This window comes from Polypterus senegalus, chromosome 1, assembly GCF_016835505.1.
Source record: "Polypterus senegalus isolate Bchr_013 chromosome 1, ASM1683550v1, whole genome shotgun sequence".
NCBI classification, from domain to species: domain Eukaryota; kingdom Metazoa; phylum Chordata; class Cladistia; order Polypteriformes; family Polypteridae; genus Polypterus; species Polypterus senegalus.
In genome coordinates this window covers 333,090,923-333,111,808 of record NC_053154.1, presented here as the reverse complement: position 1 = coordinate 333,111,808, position 20,886 = coordinate 333,090,923, and the positions used below count along the sequence as shown (strand labels likewise).

Here is a 20,886-nt window from a genome sequence, read left to right as displayed (position 1 = left end):
GGGTTTTTGATAGGATTTCCCCCTCAAGTGGGCAATTTTGGAAGTGGTTTTGGGACCTCCAGGGAAAACGGCCAATTCAGAATTAGGGCTGTCAAGGTGCCAAAATTTGAGACTGTACCATTTTCAATACCCAATACAGTACAGGTAGTCATTGACGTCTGACCTATGCCTCTTACAACCATTTGACTTATGGCCGCTACCAAATCTCATGGGCAATCCCATGCCGTGATTCATTCATCTCGATATATAATCTTCATTTGGATCTTGATCTTTGTTTGTCCGCGAATGTATTAAAAGAAGCACTAGATGGCAGTAGAGAGACAGCTAAAACACAGGCACTGCTTTAAGAATCTCCTCCTGGCTTATACTACTGAATACTGTAATACGCCAGTCGCACCTCAAATCACAGACATTCAAACTAAACAAATTGTTGTGCTTTAAATTAACTAAAGAGATCTTCGTGTAGATCTTGATCTTTGTTTGTCTGCGAATTCCACGCATGCGTAGACCACCTTCCAGTTTAGTACGTTGTTGTTACTCACGAAAGGGGTGGTGGACAGTGTTACGCTGGTTAGCTCCTGAGGCCTGCTTAGAAAATGAGATTGGCGAAGATGGAAGGTACGTGCCTACGTGACATATGAATGAAAGAAAGACAGTGGGTACAATGAATGACAGCACGTTCTGGAAATTATTATTGTTACGTTGTAGCCGGCGAGTGCTGCGCGTCTCACAGTTGTACCGTGGCTTGCTCACATGTCAGTGAAGTGATCTATTTATGCTTTAAAGAGCCTGGATACCTATGTGTCCCCATTTTATAACCATTGCTCCGTGTATATTGCCTTACTCTTTGGATTGCCACAAATCAACCTGCGAGATTAGAGAAAGATTGAGAAGACATCGTGAGAGGAAACGACAGCATCGTGAAAACGAGACAGACTGTGAACGGACAGAAGCAGAAATGCTCCTACACCACCACATAATTACTATTCGGACAGTGATTCCGAGTAGGCCGTTCCTATTAAATCAATATCCAAGGGTTTTCTTTTGTAATTTTGTTTCCCTTATAAAAAATCATAATGCTTTGCGACGAAGGGCCCAGTTCACGACTGGCAGCGCGTTTAAACAGGGAGCCCTTCACAGACAACTTTAACACGCGCAACGTAGTGGGGCGCACATGGCTAGTATATATATTATATATATATGCACATACATACATATACACACACACACACACACACACACACACACACACACAGTGGTACCTTGGTATACGTCCTTAATCCATTCCAGATACTTTGGACTTATACCAAACAAATTTTTCCCATAAGAAATAAAAGGGAAAATGATTCATCTGTTCCCATGAAAAAAAGTCCTATTGTTATTGGCATATTATACATTGATGGGGGTGTATAAAATAATTTAAACAGATTAATACAAAAGCAATTAGATGAAATAAATGAAAATTTAACCTCACTTTACTTTTTAATAACATCTTTGTTTTTCACACTCGTAGATACCGTCATTCTCGGTATACAGCAACCATGTCCTGGATACACATGCCACCTTCATAGTTTTCAACTATCAATTCAAATTTATGTGGAAAAACACAAAATCATGTAAAAATTCACAGAGAGTTATAGCGCGGGTTGTTCACTGAATGCTAGCAACTGCCGTACTGACGCTGGCGGAATAAAATCTACTTTGATACGCGATTCATTTTCTCCCTTTGTGGATCTCCAGCTGCAAATATGAAAACTGTATCACAAACCTTCTCCTCTCTCTCTATATCCATATCTATATATACACATATATATACACATATATATACACACACATACATACATATACACACACACATTATATATACATATACACACACACACACACACACACACACACACACACACAGGGACGTTCAATTCTAAACAGTCATTTTCATGCTCTGTTCTTATAAAGGTAGACGTGACTCACTGGACAAACACACGCATGTCTGAAGTTGTCCTTAGCACTGCTAGCTGTCAGTTGTGATCAACACATCGGAGCAGGAGGTACACTTTTAAACTTTTGACAAATAAAGGAGTCATTCCATTTCAGATTTATTCCAGACTTTAAAATCAGTTTGGGGTTGAGTGTCTCTTTCTCTTTCTCTCTCAGTCTACAGTGTATGATTGGTGTAAGTCATTCAGACCGGGACTATCATGACTTTGGTGCACTTAAGGAATTTTCTGGAGGGATGAAATTTAAGTCGAATGAGGAGGTTATTGACGCTGTGCAGGAACGGGTCAACATGCAGTCAAAAGACTTCTACTCTTCGGGGATTAAGAATCTTCCTGAGCGCTCAAACAAGTGGATTGCAGTGGCAGAAGACCACGTAGAAAAACAGATTCGTAAGTCGTTTCATTGTATTCAATAAATACATTGCAGCTCATAAACTCCTGTCTATATCTGAACGCCCCTCGTATATTGATAAAACCAAATACTGATACTGAGGCAGGACAATGAAATGTCATTAATGCTAATTGAAGAAGTGGGGCTCACACTAATGTGCTCTTTTGTAAACGTCTGTTCAGAGCAGTGACACACAAGCAGACCGCCGATGCACTGAAGTCCATTATTTGCTTTGGCATCGTTACGGAGGCCCAAGAGTTGATGTCAACACCAAAGTCGAAAGTTTCATACCAACGCAACACTAGTGAAGGTCATCTTATAGAATTTTTATTCCAAATAAACTCAGGCTCTCACATGGGCAAAACATCCCTTTGGTATTTCACGCTGCCGGTTTAATTTTAGTAGATTTTTGTAAACGGCTGGCCTGCCTGCCCTATCAGAAAGTTGTCGATTTCCTTTCAGTTTGCTTACCCTTATGATCAGAATCACCATAAACAAAACGTACAATAATTAAAAGGTGAGTTAAGAACACTGAAAAGAAGTTTATATCCAAAACAGAAGTCAGTGAAAGACGACCACCACAGACAGGACATTTGTGTGCAACGATCAGAAGGATCAACCAGTGACACTCGGGCATTGACGGTCACATGGCCTTGCAAACCATCCATTCTCAGGAACAGACAGAAGAGAGAAAAAGAAAAGAACAAACTCCAACCCAGCCAAGATGTCCCCCCACCCCTGCATAGCACAGACGTCTAGCAGGGAACAACATGCAGACCTAAGAAAGGTACGAGTGGGCCACGTGGCAAGGAAATCCTTCCAACGTCTCCTACATTACAAAGAGGAAACGAGCATCCAAACCTCCTCCAGGGAGCCCAACCATCCGACAAGAGAGAGTGACCATCAAATCTGAAAGAAGGGGGCCCTGGGGTCTCATGTCAGAAAGATGTTCTCCAGGAGTATCTGAAGCCTCTTGAATGTTCAGAGCCACCTGCAGGTGACACCCCGCTGGAGTTTGCCCTTGCTGGATGTCACCAGTTAGAGTTCTGACTTTCTCACACACATGCATCGCTAGAATCCACAGGATGAAACAAGCGCACAGGATGATAAAAGGGTACGTTTCACACAAACAATAGAAAATCCTCCTTCACACAGAGAGTCACAGACACGTGGAACGCGTGACCAAGTAGTGGGGTAAACAGCAGGACTTTCAAAACTCAACTCGATGTTATTTCTAATGACCCACCTGACCAGAAACCTCTTCTCAAAGTGTGTAAAATACCCCGGTCATTTTATTGGGTCAGTGTTGGGACTTTCAGGCTTACAATTGGCGAACAGGGTTAATGGGGGGGTGAAGGATGCATGGTGTACCAGTTCTGGAAAAGTACCAAGGAACCAAATTAAAAAACGAGATCAGCTCTGTAGAATTTTCAGTTCTGGGAGTAAACGGAAATCTAATCATAATTGTGCAAAAAAGTCAATTTTGTGTCCACGTTGTGTGCAATCAAGACTTGGCGGGGACCCCCATTGCTTCTGACTTCACAGGGACCATCCACCCCCCCTTTTATTTCTTTGACACAATCACGACTTCCCAAAGTTGAAACCGTTTCAACGTAATCGCGACTTCACAACGGACACTCCTTACTGCTTTGACCAGATCCTGACTCCCGTGAAGTCCAAAGTGCACACAATCAGGACTTCATGATGAAGCAATAAGGGGAGGTCGCTCGTGAACAGGACTTCATGGAGGGTCCCAGCCAAGAGTTTGACCAGGGAAGAGAGCAGTTTCGCAGCACGGCAGGAAGTCTGGACGACGACAGGCAGGTGGGCTCAGCAGTGATCGGTGATTTGCTTCAGAACTGCTTTGGCGCCGGTGCAGAAGTCCAAAAGCTGGTAACAATCCCATAGTCAAAATTTGAGTGCCCATCCAAGACTAGGCCCAGGACATCAGTGTTTTTCACAGTTACGTGGAACAACTGACCTCAACTCCGGAAGACCTGAGGGCTCCTGCTTTGCTCCTACCAAGATGGACTCCCTGCTGCTTTAGGCAGGTTTGATCACAGATGGACAGACTGAAACTCTTTTCTCTGCTAGGAAACCGTAAAGCGTATTGAGACCCAAACTAAGCACTGGGTGACGACCTCCATAAAAAGCAGTCCTGCTGCCAGCTTCTGAAAGGCACCCACAGTTGCTAACTCCCAGCTGCCCACAAGCTTTCACATTGGATGTTCTCTGGCAAGTCCACCACCCACTCTGGCAGGCTGTGCCAGTCCGTGTAGCACAACAGACATGCACAAGTGGAAGAAACCCAAGCCAAGACTTGAGTAAAATATCTGAAGTACAACGGAGCAGCGTGAAACGTCAAGCACCAACACGACTCTAGTCACAGCAGATACTGTCCCCCTAACAAAGGGAAGATGTGCCCAAGTAGGGCGAGTGGGAAGCACATCAGCCGTCCTCGAGTCGGGCCTTTCATCAGCACACCCACCGAAAACACAAAGCCTGCATCCATCTCATCACGTAACAAAAAGCACGACACCAATGCGCCAGCTCCTTCAGCGATGGCCTCCGCGGATTTGGCTAAACCATTAAGCCAAAGCGGAGAAACAAGAGAAACGCAAGAGGCGGGCAGGCAGACGGGAGCGGGATGGGACTGCTGCCACCTCCATTCAGCTACCTCATTCTGCTTCACTGCCAGCGGCCCCCACCGGCTCATTAACATTCCTGGCCGCATTGTTCACAGTTCACTTGGCCGGGAACGAGGAGCATCTGAAACAGGAGTGCTTTAAACAGAATGCTGCTCTAAAGTTCCCAGAAGAGAAATAAAACAAAAACGGAAAAGCACCGCTGCACACCGCATGCCGACGCTGACCTGTCTGGCCAGGCGGGCAAAACGGAAGAAAAACAAGAATTTGTGTTCATGTTTAACATCAATCAATGCAGAAAAAATGAAAGTGCAGGAATCAGAGCTCTCAAAGGACGTCGTCCTGTCTAAAGGTCACCTCCACTAAAAGGGCACCGTGACCCCTCTATGCCAGCTGGCTCTGCCAGGGGAAGTCGACCTCCCTAAACGGCGCCTTCTCTCCATTTTTGTCTGCTATTATTGCTACCGTTTTCTTGCAATGTACACCCTGTAATCATTTGGGTCCCAGAGTCCCTATACTCCTCCCTTTTCTCCGACACTCCTCCTGTACAAGGTGTGCTCACTGCTCATCATTTTGGATCGTCTGGTGCCCGACTCTTCATACTCTTTCCTCCCTTATGTAACATTTATTGCGGTTTTATACACAGCTCAAAAAATGAAGGGAACACTTGAGTCACACATTGGATCTCGAGGAACGAAATACTCAAGTAGAAAATCTTTACGGAGTAATCCTGTGTTACTCTGCGAGAACAAAATGACGTAACAAGGGACACCAAAATCACCAACCCACTGGGGGGCTGACTCGACATCACACCGACAATCAAAGTCAAAAACTGAAATCCCAGGCTCATCCAACTTGTGTCAACTTCATCACAGCAACCCCTCAGGTGACTCAGTAATGTGTGTGTGTGGCCCTCACGTGCCTGTATGTACTCCCAATGTCTCTGCCTGCTCCTGGAGGACCACACCACACCAGACCAGCGCAGGGCATCAGTGAGTTCTACCTGGCGGCACTGGATGCACCAATGCACAGCATCCCAGAGGTCCTCAATTACATTCAGGTCTGGGGAATGTGCAGACCACTCGATGGCATCAATGACTTTGTCAACCATGAAGTTCCTACACACTCTGGCCACATGAGGCCAGGCATCATCCTGCACCAGGAGGAACCCACAACACCAAGAGTAACTCTGACAATGGCTCCGAGGACTTCTTTCTGGTTCCTAACAGCAGCCAGGGTGCTGCTGCCTAACATATGGAGGTCTATGCAACCCTCCAAAGATATGCCTGCCCACACCATCACTGACCCACCACCAAACCACTCATGATGGAAGATGTTGCAGGCTGCATAGCGTGCACCATGGCGTCTTCAGACTCATCTGTGTGACCCCTGCTGTTATCCGTGAGGAGATTAGGGTGCCAATGGCGGAGCTGCCGTTTGTGTATTCTCTGTCAATCGAGCTGCATGTGGTGATGGGTTTTAAGCACAGGTCCCTCTAGAGCGGGGATGTCGAACTCCAGTCCTGGTGGGCCGCAGTGGCTGCAGGTTTTCATTCTAACCATCTTCTTAATTAGTGACCAGTTTTTGATGCCAATTCACTTCTTTAGCCTCAGCTTTAATTAGCTTGAGGATTAGCAGCCGGACAGTAATGAGACATAAAACAAGCAGGGCATGACCAGCTCACCTGTACCCATCAAACAAAATCTGAAACTAAAGATGAAGGTCTCAGTAAGGCTGATCATTTTAGGAGTTCTTAGAAAAAAAACAGAATATCAACAGTTTGTGGAAACGTCTGCTGTGGCAGAAAGAGAGCAGCAACAGGCCATGGAATTGAATGACGGGTTTAACGAACAGCAAGAATCAGCTTCTCATTAAGGAACTGCTTGGAGTTTGAAGCCCCAGTTTAGTTGGTCATCTATCTGTTGGCTCGTTTCACGTCTCATTTCTGTTTGGCTGTCATTTAATGAAGAAAAGAATCAACTCAGAAGACTTAATCCTTAAAAACAGGGCTATTAAAACAAAGTGAAAAGAAGTTAATTAGCAGTGAAAACTGGACACGGATTAGGAAAAGGGTTAGAAGAAAACCTGCACCCACTGCGCCCCTCCAGGCCTGGAGTTTGACACCCGTGCTCTAGAGGACATCAGGCTCTCATGCCACCCTCGTGGAGTCTGTTTGTGACAGTTTGGTCAGCAACATGCACACCAGTAGTCAGCCGGAGGTCATTTTGTAGGCTCCTCTTGGTCCTCCTCACTCAAAGGAGCAGATACCAGGTCCTGCTGCCCCTCTATGGTCCTGTCCAGCTGTCCTGGTGGAGTGGCCCATCTCCGTGTATCTTGGCATCTACGCATGGATGTGCCATCTGGGAGGAGCTGGACTACCTGTGCAACCTGAATGGGCTGTAGGTGCCACCTCAGGCTACCAGTTGTGACAAGGACACCAGCAAAACACAAAACTAAGAGAATCGGTCAGGAAGGAGAAGTAGAGAGCAACTGTCTGTACCCGCCATGCTGTTGTCACTCCAGGTCACCTGTTGTCACCAAAGCAGGTGACACTGATTCACAGTCGCTTGTGCTTCCTAACCAGACACACTGATCTCCCTGAAGCTTCATTGTCTTGGTGTTAGACTGGGATGATTACGTAACCCAGTGCATAACATTTTCAATTCTTTAGATCCATCTCCCCGTCTCCCTGCAGCCCGATTCTGCCACCATTTCTGTGTAATGTACTCTCATTTCTCATCATTTGGGTGCTCGGACACCTTTTCATTCATGCTGGCAGTCCTGGCACCCACCTTCTTATACCCTTTTCCGGTAATTTTCTTATTATTCTCGGTAATGGCCTCCCTATACTCCTTTCTTTGATTATCTGCTTGCTGCTTCGACGTTTGTGAATGAACTCTTGTATTCTCTGCACTCATTTGGCCGCTCCAGGCACCGGCCTCTTCTGCTAATGATGCGCTTAAGCAGGCTACGGCAGTCCTTAAGGTTTATTTGCATCCATTGTTCAAGAGACCTCCGATTAAGGAAGCCGGCAGTCTATTAGATGGAGAGACGTCTCGACTGTAACGGAAAGAACAGCAAGCGAGGCGGCACGGCTCGTCCGTCTTCTCGTTCACAGCACTACCACAATGACCGCTTTCTGAAGGCGTCTAAAAGGGACTTTGTAATCCAGAGTCATAAAAGTCATCAACTGGGAGATGGATACTAGATTTATAACACAGGGGCAACCAGGAGCCTCCAGAGTCCTGCCAGGCAACAGGAGTTTAAAAAATGGTGGCAACGCACAGGAAAGCAACACATCACTCGACTCGAGATGGCTACACCACCGTCATTTTAGCGTCTTCAGCCTAAATGCCTGCCTGCCTGCTTTACGCTCAGCCCACTGAAGGCCGCCGATGGAGCTTTCCGCCATGCACACACGAGCGGGCCGTGCTCACATTATTTTCAGGACGGTTTCCCTCTTCTAGTTCTCCATCAGATGCCGGTCAGAAGCCCATCAAACCCGCCCAGCAGTGCCCTCTGCTGGCTCCACACAGCATAACCCACAGTTATCAACATGGCCACAGCAGGGGCATGAAACACAATATCCTCCAGCCCGCTCAATTCAGTGGTGTAGTTGTGGTGAAACGGGAAAGCAGGCAGGAAGACGAGGACCCCCAATACACAAAATAGCAGCAAATCCAAGTCTAAAGATCCAGTCGTCGTCAACGTGTGGTCATCCCTGTCCTCTTCTGTCACACCCCATGGCTTTGGCTCTCAAATATTTTCTATGCCCACTTAATCCTCAGATTGGTGCTCAAGTCAAGTCAAGTTGGGGAGCCTGCACTGGTACAGCACGTTGCCACACCCACCACATGGCAAAACAACTCGGGATCCCGGTTTGCAACCTCCCAGGCAGACAGGCGGTCCAGTCCTACCCTCCGGAAATGACCCTCTATCTGCTGCAGCCAGGTGTTACACGGGTCTCCAACAATGAGGATCTTACGAGCCGGATCACCCTCGGGTAATCGCGCCACATGGCCGTAGTGCCATAACGGACTCTCCCTCACAATGCAGGTCATGCGCCTCATTCGGGACTCCATGAGCAACACAAAGTCAAACCAGCAGAACCCAAGGATTTTCTGGAGAGACACACATGAAGGAGTCCAGTCTTCATCTCAGGTCAGGTCACTGGGTAGCGTCCATGTCTCATAAACAGGAAGCACCAGGACTCTAAAGACTTGGACCTTCGTCCTTCTGTTGAGATATCGGGAGCGCCACACACATTTTTCCAGCGACCTCATGACCCCCCATACTCCCCCAATCCGTCTACTGGACTTCATAGGAAGAGTCATCAGAGTCACATGACTGTCACCTCTAAGGTAAGTAAACCTCTCGATGACGAGGTCGACACTCTCTCCGCAGACAGACACTGCTGATGGCCGTGCCCGAGAGGTCATTAAAGGCCTGGCTCTTTGGTTTTTATCAGGACCCTCGCAAGCTCAGACACTCGGACTCCTCACTCAGTCTCTCGAGCGCCCCAATCAAAACCTCCATTGACTTATTTTAATTTTTTATTGTGTCTTCTATTTTTCTATTCTTCATTTTGTAAAGCACTTTAAGCTACATTTTTTTTTTGTATGAAAATGTGCTACATAAATGTTGTTGACTCTGCGAAGATCACAGCATCGTCAGTGATGCTGTCATTTGTGCGCGGTCCTTGTAATATTTCTATTGTACTATTGTATTGTTTTGAGGATTACTTTGTTCTTTGTATTGTATTGTACTGAGTTGTATTGACACCCACTGCACGCCCAGCCTATGTGGAAAGGGGTCTCTCTTTGAACCGACTTCAAAACGTGCCGATGGTCTGCCTGGAGTGATGTTGAAGGGGTTTATACTCTATGGAGCCAGCAGAGGGCACTGCTAGACAGATCTCATGTGGTCTCACAGGGACAGACGTGAGTGAATGTGGCTTAACCATGGGTGGGAACATCTAGACGGTTCACAGAGTGTGACATTTATAATCCTCAAGAAGGTGGAACTCAAAGTGGGGACAGCGACTTAAAGAGCGAAGAGCAGTGGCGCTCTCGTCAATGTCGACTGACCAAATACAAGCCTGCTGTCTGAGGCAAAAAAAAAAATAATCTCCCAGAAACACCCCATTAAACATAAATGTGTGCCGTGTGTGCAGAGAACACGCTGCTGTATGTTAATAATAAACATAACCTGGTGCATTAAAAAAAATGATTTGCCATTCAAGACCACCACTGGATTAGCGGTAACCACGAACGATGAATCACCACCACCATCGCTCACCTTTACAGCAACAGTCGGAGGAAACGCGAGTCTGAAGGAACGGGCAGCCACGTCTACGAGGAGGTGAACTTTAGAACGTGCGTTTGAGCTCAACGGTGCGTCGCCACACGCGGTCAACAGGAGGTTAGAGTGACTTGATAACGAGGAATCACAGGAAATGCAGATTTCTGTAGTCAACAGACCCAAGAGAGTAAACGTGTCAGAACCACAGCACACCAATGGAGTCACCAAAGCCACATTCTGATTGTACGTTTAAAGAAATAAGTTCAAATTACTCTAACTGTAAATGACAAAGATGCCAGACTAGAATATATCAGCCATGTGATCTGTTGAAGACAAGTAACAGAATAACTTTAAAAATACTTGATGTCTCTTGCCCTAACATCTACCTTCAGTGCCTTTTCTTTTTATCCAAGCACGTCTGAACCTCCCTCTGATGAGCGTGTTCCCATAAGCCAATGCTTCTCAGACGCTTTTATACTTCAGATCTTTGAAGGCAACATTCTGCGTGGCTCTCACGGCTTTACTCCTCCTGGTGGTGCGTCTCACACTTGCACTTCCTCTTTAATTGCGTCACCAAAGCCAAGTGGACCAATCACACTTAAGCCTAACAAGCCAATCAGATTGCTTGTAGGGACTGGACATTCAGACTTTTCTGTTTTATTACAGTAGATAAGATAGATGTATCTTTTAAAAAAACACATCTAGTTACTTTATAGTCTCCTTCAAATCTCCCTCCTCGACACATTGTCCAGGTACTTCTCACATTTCTGTTACTATTTTCTGAACTCCTCTTTTGTTGTCATGTCTGCAGTCTCCAGAAGTTTTGCCAGGATTCTTTTTCTGGTATCAACCCTTCTTCCCTTCAGTGTTAATTTTATTTTCAGGAACCAAAATAAAAAAAAAAATCATGGGGAGCAAAGATCTGGGAGCAAATTTGTGGGGTTCAAAGAAACCAAAAGGTCAAAAACTCTAACACTCGTGTGTGTGTGTGTGCGCAAGCTGTCAACGTGCAAAAAAAAGTTTTGGGTTTCTTCCTGATGCCTACCTGTGGGCTCCTTAACAGTTCAATGTGATGTCGCGGTTTAACAGACGGTCGATGGGGAATAAACTCTTTATGAGCAAGTCCGTCAGTGGCCAAAAAAAAAAAAAAAAATAAAAAAAAAAAAAAACAATTGCCATTGTCACTTGAAAATGTGCCATGGTGTCTAGGAGAAAAAAAAAAATACATGCCCAAGTCACATGCACGATTGTAGAAGAGACACCAGAAATTTGACCTCGATCAACACAACACGATGGCACCTGCCGGACTAATTAACCAGACTGTAGGTGCGCATTAATTAGCTACAACTATACTCCTGTGCTATTGTCCAATTCTCACAAATTGTTTAAAAAAATAATAATAAAATTACTATATATATATATTTTTTTTGTTATTATTATTATAATAAATAATAATAATATATAAATAAATTGTGTTATATACAGGACACATATATAAAATATACTATGGGGCCAGTCCCCAAGCACCTTTGACGCCCAACCCCCCCGGTGGCCAGCCTGCCACTCGGATTGTGAAAACCCCCTTTTTTTTCAGCCCCCCGCTGAATGCACCCCAAGGAGACGCGGTCGCTCCCCTGAAACCCCTCTTACACGGTGATACAATGGCAAAGATTTTTTTGTACCTCCTCTTTGCTCGATCAGCTGCCATGCCAATCTCACGCTGCACTTCGAACATTTAAAAGCCTGTACAGCAGCTGTGCTACTCTTTGTCTTTTATTTCCGGCTCTGGCCGTGGTTAAATTTCTTGGCACAAAGTCTTGTTTCGCGGGACAGGAGTTCTTGACACTTTTTTTACTTGGAAAAATGAATCTGAAAATCTAACATCATCACATTAAAGTTCAATAAATTCTGAAGAGTGATACCAAACAGATATACGCAGGTTTTAAAATAAGGCCGATTTAAAGCGTGACAAAAAAAAAAAAGTCACATAAAATTGTTGCACTTTCAAGCTTAGGATTTAGATGGATATAGAGAGAGAATTGTGTATTTTACACACACACACACACACACACACACACACACAGTAGAGCAATTCCATGTAAGTGACTGTCGTGACAGCCCCCTCGTCCCACCTCCTGTTCTCCTCTCTTGTCGCCGTCTCTACTGCGTCCTGCATGGTTTTTTTTTTCCCCCCCGTTTGTTTTTTTCTGGATTTCCAGCACACTAGCAAATCTACCCCTTCAGTCTCAATTTTAATTTCAAGAACAAAAAAATGTCAGTGAGAGTGAAAACTAAAAATAAATAAATATCCGATAGGCGGGTCTCGATCGCACTTCGCACAACAGCACTGGGCAGACAGACAGTTTAACGAGATGTCAGGCATGTGATATGTAGCAGCACAGCTGATAACTTCACTCTCCTCCCTTCTGGGGATCTTTGTGTCCCTAAACCCACAGATGACAATACTGAATTTTGTTTTTTGAAAGACAGCCGTTACCGCAGCCTTTTCAGATACGAGATGTTGCCGAGTGTCTTTTTCCCCCCCTCAGCCCCAACCGTTTACGATGCCAGAGTGGAGGAAGCTTTGTTTTTTTTTAAGCCAATTCTCAGACTCTCTGTGGGCGGAGCCTTTTCGGGGGCGGACTGAAGATGCACCCGTTTGTAAAACCGCAGCACCTCGATGTCAGTTCATGTTTAGGAGAGCCATATTAAAAGGTGAAAGTCTGTATACACCGGGACAGAACTTTTAATACATTGATGGGCGATTTTAATTCCCAGATTTCAGGGTGCAGATTGACAAAAATAAAATGTTCCAATAGTGAAGCTGTTAGCTTAGGCACGTGTTGACCCAAGTCAGTTGGAAAGTTAATGCCGTAAAGAACGTGGATACCACTCAGCGTAAACTCTAACCACATCTGTCCTAAAACTGGATTGAGCTAATGGCGCCATTCACACTAAACCCTCTTACCTTAGCTGAATGGGCAGACTAAGCAAACTTATAGTCCAAATACAAGAACAATAACCTGGGACACCCACATTTACCACCTCGTGGCGCTTGGTACCAAATAATGAGAAGAGAGGTCAACACTCTAAAAGGCCTCAAAGCCAAAAGGCAAGCAGGTTCCATCTCTAAGATCTAACACTAATCACACAGCCTACAGGGCCTAAGGGAAGCCTGGGATATGAGGGTCCTCAGACTCCATTTCCACGGAGGCCCCTTTTGGACTTGAGATTGGGAGTCCAGAGCATGAGAGCTATACAAGCCATTAACTCTGCAGGCCTTCCTTCCTGTTATCTATACGAAAACGTGGCCGATACAAAACACAGCATCCTTCCAGACACTAGAAGCTGTTCTTGGCAGGGAAATGGAGGGCGGCTCCAGCGCCAGAAGGAAGCCACCTTCCCTCTGGGTCCCCCGTGCTTTCCAGGGTAACTAGTAGGGACGGGTTTGACTCCAAATAGCCAAACCTTAACTTGGGTCCTAAAACTGCAGAATCGCTTTGGTGCTGCTGCTCTGTAAATAAGTGACACTGGAACGATTTTGCCACAACCCTCTACCAAGCTGTTCCCAGGGGTGTTCTCATTTTGAGAATCTCATCGGACCCCACAAGACTGGGGTTTCCATGCCTCTGCCCACCATCTGTCAGAGAACCAGAAGACGGTAGCCATTCCTCTTAAATTCTGAGCACAATCTACTTGTGAAAGCATCAGAGGCATACATGGAGGAAGGCTCCATCAGCAGCCCTGCAGTGGGCCAAGCGTAAAGCAGATGGGCTTGAAAGTTAAAGGGTCACAGACACTAAAATGACTGCAGAAGGTGACACTTGACTGGCCATGAAGTCACTTCAAACTTGGGCCCAGCTTTAGGAAACAAGCTGACCCAGCTGGCACATGCCCACCCTCCTCTCACCCTAGCACCCGTTTTCATGGTGGTGAGCCGTAGCCTCTGCATTTCTGACCACTGCCTGCAGGTGGCTTATACTTTATACTATTCTGAGCCCCACCGAGTTGTGACATGTCACCTTCCCACATCAGGGTGGTCACGTGGGTTTCCGGTCAGACTATTTGCAGGAATGCATGGTTTCTGTGGATTTATTACGTTAAGTTAAATAACTCGAGATGAACGTCATTTGTTATGGAAATTAAGAGCAAAATAAACACAGAAGACGTGTTGTTACTTCACTCCATAAGCAACTCGACCAAAACAAAAAGGCATTTCTGGATGAGTTGGCATTTTATTAACACAGTTGACTAAGGTGAAAGATCAGCATTACATCACAAATCAGATGACCGTTTGGGTGGCTTTGCGTTATCCGAGTTGTAGCTCCGTGTTCACAGGGCGGTCCAGCGGAATTTCTGATTCAGATATTCTTAACTGCCGTCTGACTGCCCGTGAACGCGGCCTTAGACCTCAAGGGTAGCTAAAGATGATGTTGGGGTTCAGATTGACCGTCAACTTTTGAGCGTGTGGACATTCACACATCCAACCACCTAACAGTCAGCTTCTCATGGCAGTGGGCACCATGGCTTCAAGCTAAGCAGGATGACCCGGACTTTCAGAGCAGAACCTGGGAACAGTGTGATGCTCACATGCACCATCAAAAATGAAATACATTGGCATAAAGGAACTGAGAGGTCATGGGAAGAGCCAAGGGCACATTTGGCACGGGCAGACCTCACTCAGCATGTCTAATCCTAATTGATCTCTCAGTTCAACTTTGGGATCCACTGCAGGGTCACAGGGGCCCAGAACCCGAAACCAACAAGCATTGGGCAAGAGCCAACCCCAAAATGGGGGATCATGAAGATACTTGTCATATACCAAAAAATAAAATAAAATCAAATACAACTCAAGACAATTAAAGCTGTGTGTAAACTGATGCCAGTTATTTTCATGTCCTGACAGCAGCTGGTGGCAAACTTGTCACAGATGTTCATCTCTCGATCTATAAAGAGCGAGCCCAGAATCAGCAGATGTCACATCTCCCTACACAAAGCTGATCAGGTCTCATGCGGGCGTCCTTCCCGAGCTGGCACTACACTCTTCACACACGGACTGAAAGTCTCACCAGGTAAAAACTTGCCAGGGCACTACGGGCACAACCCACAAGTGTCTGACCTGTTGGCATTCCAAGCGGGGCTCCACACAGGCTCACCTCAATGAAGAAAACTAAAAATGGCCACAAGCAATAATGAGGCAAATTCAGGGCCCACCCATTAAAAAAAAAAAAGAAACCCCGGCTTTTACCTGCTCACATCGCCGAAGCACTGCAGGAGGCTTGACAACCACGTCTGTCCCCCGCCTGTCCCCACGAGAACTGCAAACGCTCAGCCCGACAGAGACGTCCAAGTCTCATCAGAATTCCAGGGGGCTTATCGGCTCCAGTTCGCCGCCCCTCGCTAATCACCCTCTTCGTCTATACATAGCTCAGGCGTGGAGGTGTGAGCTGATGGCCTGGTTGGCCGGGCAGGAGAAGGGCCAGAGCACATGTCTAGCATTGTGACAAAGAACAGAAGAATTTCTATCTGCCCTGCGAAAGCGGCATGGCCCCCTCTGTGCGTGCTGTCCTCCTCCTAACAAGGTCGCTAATTACCAGCCTTGACAAAAGGGGGGTCTCAGGGAGTGCACTTGCATCGCTGCCCTTACACTGGCACAGCACAAATTATGCCACTGTCTGCGCCCTGACCAAAGCAGATACACTTCTGAGGTTTGGCTTTTGCTTGATAAACACTTTAACGACTCGCTATGGATCAACGGGGTCCGGCTGTGTGACCAGAACACAGCAGGGCGGCACGGTGGGACAGCTGGGCTGGTCACTTCCCAATCCTAGCACTGAAGAGGGCTTCCTGGTCACAGACATGCCAACACCATCTCTGAGCTCATAATTACAGGGGCACATAGGAAAGGCATCGTGTGATGGCTAAGGGGACAGACTTTAAACTCCCAAGGTGGGCATCACAATTCCTGCCTCACTGGGAAAACTGGAGTGGGTCACCTAATCTGCCTAAAATCAGTAAGGAGTTGTGAGGTGATGTTGAGTGCCAGACCTGCATACAAGAAGAACTGGTGCCAGCTGTCTCTTCAAATCTGACCATCAAATCTCTAAATGTTAAATGTTGCCAGGTTGACACCGCACGCTTCTTGGATTTCTTGCTCCCTACATAGAACGCCCCACCACTGCCATCTAGTGACCCCCGAATCCTCTTCAGTCAGCTATCACCCTTACAGTGACCTGCCTGTTCAGACCAGGAATGTCCTGCTTGGCTTCATCTCCGTCTATCTCACCACATGACATTTGGATGCCAGCCCACTGCAAGAATACAACAGTTGGGGTCCTATGCCAGCTTGTGAACCAGAGCCAGGGTGAAGAACTTCTTTTATGGGGTCAGAAATGAAACCCTGCAATGCAGATTACCAAGCAGATCTGCTCGGTCTTTTTCTAGCCATGAACCCTTCTCTGGTATAGTGCCATGAAAAAAGCTGGGCATCCTGTTAAGTCAGTGTGAATTGCTGGACCTCACACCTTCACAGGTACACGTTGGCCTTTTTTAAATGAAGTCCAATCGATTCGGTTTGACAAAGGTGGACTCCAGTCAAGTGCTAGATGAGAACTAAAGGAAACAAGATGAACCGGAGCACAATCTGGAGTACCACGGCCAAGGGTCTCCATACTTCTAGGAAGAAGAGATTCCACTTCTAACCCAGATCTTCAATTTCTTGAAATGTCCTTTCTTAGCGGGTGTCTGCTACCTTAGATGTACGAGCCTGACAAATTTGACCTAAAATGACAAAAAGTGAGCCAGACAACTTCACATTGTGTATTTCTATAGATTAACGGACAGGGTCAACCCAGGCTGCGTCAGACAAAAGTTTGGATTCATCCTTACCTGCATGTCCTAACCGTTAATCAGCGAGGACGAATGTTGTTGGGTTTTCCCCCAAAATTACCAAAGTTCAGCAGCAGCTCTAGCATAAAGAAATGGGATTCAACAAAAGCCTGACGCACTGAAATGATCCCACAAACAAAATCTTTGTTTTCAAAAGTTTTAGTTAAAATTCAAAGTAAAAACAGTTCACACAAAAAAAAGAAAATTAAAATAGCAAAAAAAAAAGTTCTTGTTAGGAAAAGTTCTGTTCAAAGCTCAAATCTTATTACATTTCAAAACATTTCTGAACCATTTCAAAGCGGTCAGATAACCGTATGCCTGTCCCATTTTTAAGCTGAGAATGTGTCCCTGTGTACCGAGACCTGTTCTAGACAACTGACACAACACACACACACACACTTCTAAAAACTTATTTGTATACTGGATTGAGGATTTGTTCTGTTCTGTCAACTGGATTGGATCGTATTGACCCCCTTCTTTTTGAAAAGGGTCTCTCTTTGAACTGCCTTTCCCGAAGTTTCTTCCATTTTTTCCCTACTGGGTTTTTTTTTTGGGAGTTGTTTCTTGTCTTCTTAGAGAGAGTCAAGGCTGGGGGGCTGTCAAGACGAAGGGTCTGTTAAAGCCCACTGCGGCATTCCTTGTGCGATTTTGGGCTAAACAACAAATAAATTGGATTGTATTCTATTGTATTATAGCAGGAAAGTTCTCTCTCTAACTTCTAGGGGGACAAAGACCACACCATTGTCTAGGACTATGAAAGAAATTTACATCCTCTTCAAATTAAGCAAACACTAATATGAGTTTAACTCTCAAAGTTTTAACTTTCTAAGTTTGGCTCTTACACCATCCAACCTCTGCTCCTTAGAGACAAGCTGACCGAGATGGCAGTAGATTCAGACCTGGTGCCATGGATCATGGACTATCTTACAGACAGACCTCAGTATGTGCGTCTTGGAAACTGCAGGTCTGACATTGTGGTCAGCAGCACAGGAGCGCCGCAGGGGACTGGACTTTCTCCGGTCCTGTTCAGCCAACAAACATCAGACTTCCAATACAACTCGGAGTTCTGCCACGTGCAAATGTTCACTGACGTCACTGCTATGGTGGGCTGCATCAGGAGTGGGCAGGAGGAGGAGTATAGGAACCTAATCAAGGACTTTGTTAAATGGTGCGACTCAAACCACCTACACCTGAACAGCAGCAAGACCAAGGAACTGGTGTTGGATTTTAGGAGGACCAGACCCCTCATGGACCCCGTGATCATCAGAGGTGACTGTGCAGAAGGTGCAGACCTATAAATACCTGGGAGTGCAGCTGGATGATAAACTGGAGTGGACTGCCAATACTGACGCTCTCTGTAAGAAAGGTCAGAGCCGACTATACTTTCTGAGAAGGTTGGCATCCTTCAACATCTACAATAAGATGCTGCAGATGTTCTTTCAGACAGTTGTGGTGAGCGCCCTCTTCTATGCAGTGGTGTGCTGGGGAGGCAGCATAAAGAAGAGGGACAAACTGGTGAGGAAGGCAGGCTCTATTGTAGGCACGGAGATGGACAGTTTGACTTCTGTGGCAGAGCGACGGGCGCTGAGCAGACTCCTGTCAATCATGGAGAATCCACTGAACAGGATCATCTCCAGACAGAGGAGCAGCTTTAGCGACAGACTGCTGTCACCATCCTGCTCCACTGACAGACTGAGGAGACCCCACACTATGCAACTCGGGGGGTAAACGTTAACATTATACAAAGTTATTGTCTGTTATACCTGCATTATCATCACTCTTTGATTTAATATTGTTTTTTATCAGTATGCTGCTGCTGCTGGAGTATGTGAATTACCCCTTGGGATTAAGAAAGTATCTATCTATTTATTATAAAGAACTCTCTTACCACTGCTACATCGCCCTCTAGTGTCTGGTCTGTGGCAGGTTCACAGATTTACAGAGTCACATGTTCAGAGTCCCGTGAAGTTCTTAATTGTTTGTGTTAATCACTCTACTCTGGCTACTCTTCAGCACCGTTATTAGTGAGTAGAACAGTCTCACCTCAAAAGTTCTTCCTTCCTGACCTGATATAACAAAAAGTTACTCTGAAAGGGTGACATCGCCCTCTAGTGCCTGAACTGCCACTGATGGTATCCTTGACTGCACACCCCCAGTGTTTGAACTCTGTCAGTCATTGATGGTAACCATGATTACATCTCCCTCAACCGTAACAGACTTACAAGTCCTTATTATCCCACGTACAGAGTCCATGAAATCATTAAATCAAAGCACATCAACATGCAACACACTGCCGTTGCTCATTACTTCTGTTACTGAATAGAACGGTCATTCCTCAAAAGTTCTTTCTTCCTGACCGGATACAACCAGTTTACCTTGAAAGGGTGATATCTCGGTGTCAACATCGCCCCCTAGTGTCTGCACTCTGTCACTGAAATGACTGACTACATTGCCGTCTAGTCCCTCAACTCTTTTTTTTTTTTTTTTTAAGATTACAGATTTACAGAGGTCAGTCAAATTCTTACTGCCATAGTGTTAATGACACATCACTGCTCTCTAGTGCCACCATTAGGACACTAGAGCTACCCGACTGCAAAAAACTTCAGCCTTACTGACCTAAACATGCTGTCTGAATTTTCATCCAGGCTAGCCAGCATCGCCTCACAGGAAGATGAAAGTGAAAAACAAGGGAAGGAAGGTTAAGTTTTTTAAAAATGTCCTTTTAACAAAAAAAAAAAAAAAAAGTGTGCTGCTGGGTGACTACATTTGGAAATGAATCGTTCAAAAGATGCAAAGGCATGACTGATACAGAAATCTCTAAGCATCACAACACCCCTGAGCCTTCCATAGATCAAACACTGCATAGGTTCAAAGATGGCTGAAGTAGGTGAGGATCAACTACAAAGGCACAGATTGAAGCTTCCCATCCATTACTGAAGTGGACAACATGGTGGCTTTTTCTGTAATCTATTCAATACATCATCTGTCTGTCCGTTTTCTACGAGAGAAACACTTCACGGATTTAGATTGGGGTTTTTTTTTTTTGTAGAACTTGCTTGAACATCCTGGTTGATTCTGCGACTTCTTTCATCGCACTAAGTGTCACAGTTCGCTTGCGGTACCGATTTATTTGCACGAATCCGAGAGAAACGCAGCGGGCTTAGGGGAGGCGGGGTGGCGACTCCTCACTCACAAGCCAGCCTCAGGGTATACCTTACCTCCGCTTAGCTAGCGAGTGACAGAACTACTTAGCACATGATTTATATTGGGTTTGTTTTCTAGAATTTGCTTGAACATTCAGGTTGATTTTGCGATTTCTCTCATCTCGCTAAGAATTACAGTTTGACTGCAGTACCAATTTGTTCCAACCGAGAGAGATAAGGCTGCAGGGCCCTCCTCACTTGACAGCCTCCGTTCGAGTCGCTCTACCTCTCGCCATGTGTTTGAGTGCACCTCGCCTCCGCTTAGCTAGCGATACCGGTTTGTTCAGCAGACATCACCTACAGATTGTTAAGGAGTAACGTTTGACGTTTTCGATGGTGAGATCAGAGCTCTGTGTGTTTTAGAGGGTAGCTGCCGACTGCCAGAGATATCACAGCCACGTGCTTGACGCTCTCCCGTCAGAGGTCAGATACAGTGCTGACGTTCAAGTGTGCCTACCTTC

At 45.8% G+C, this 20,886-nt stretch overlaps 1 protein-coding gene across 10 annotated transcripts in view; it reads right to left on the bottom strand.

Annotated features, from left to right (window-relative positions):
• The window catches only part of plekha7b (pleckstrin homology domain containing, family A member 7b), a 294,855-nt gene that overhangs the window by 167,023 nt on the left and 106,946 nt on the right, over window positions 1-20,886 (bottom strand). The window contains exon 1 of one of the 10 annotated variants that reach the window (XM_039738705.1): window positions 15,583-15,685. The exons of the other annotated variants lie outside the window; for them this stretch is intronic. The gene's annotated coding sequence lies outside the window, so the exon portion shown is untranslated. Of the gene's footprint in view, window positions 1-15,582; window positions 15,686-20,886 lie in introns of those variants that run through there. 10 annotated transcript variants of the gene reach the window in all.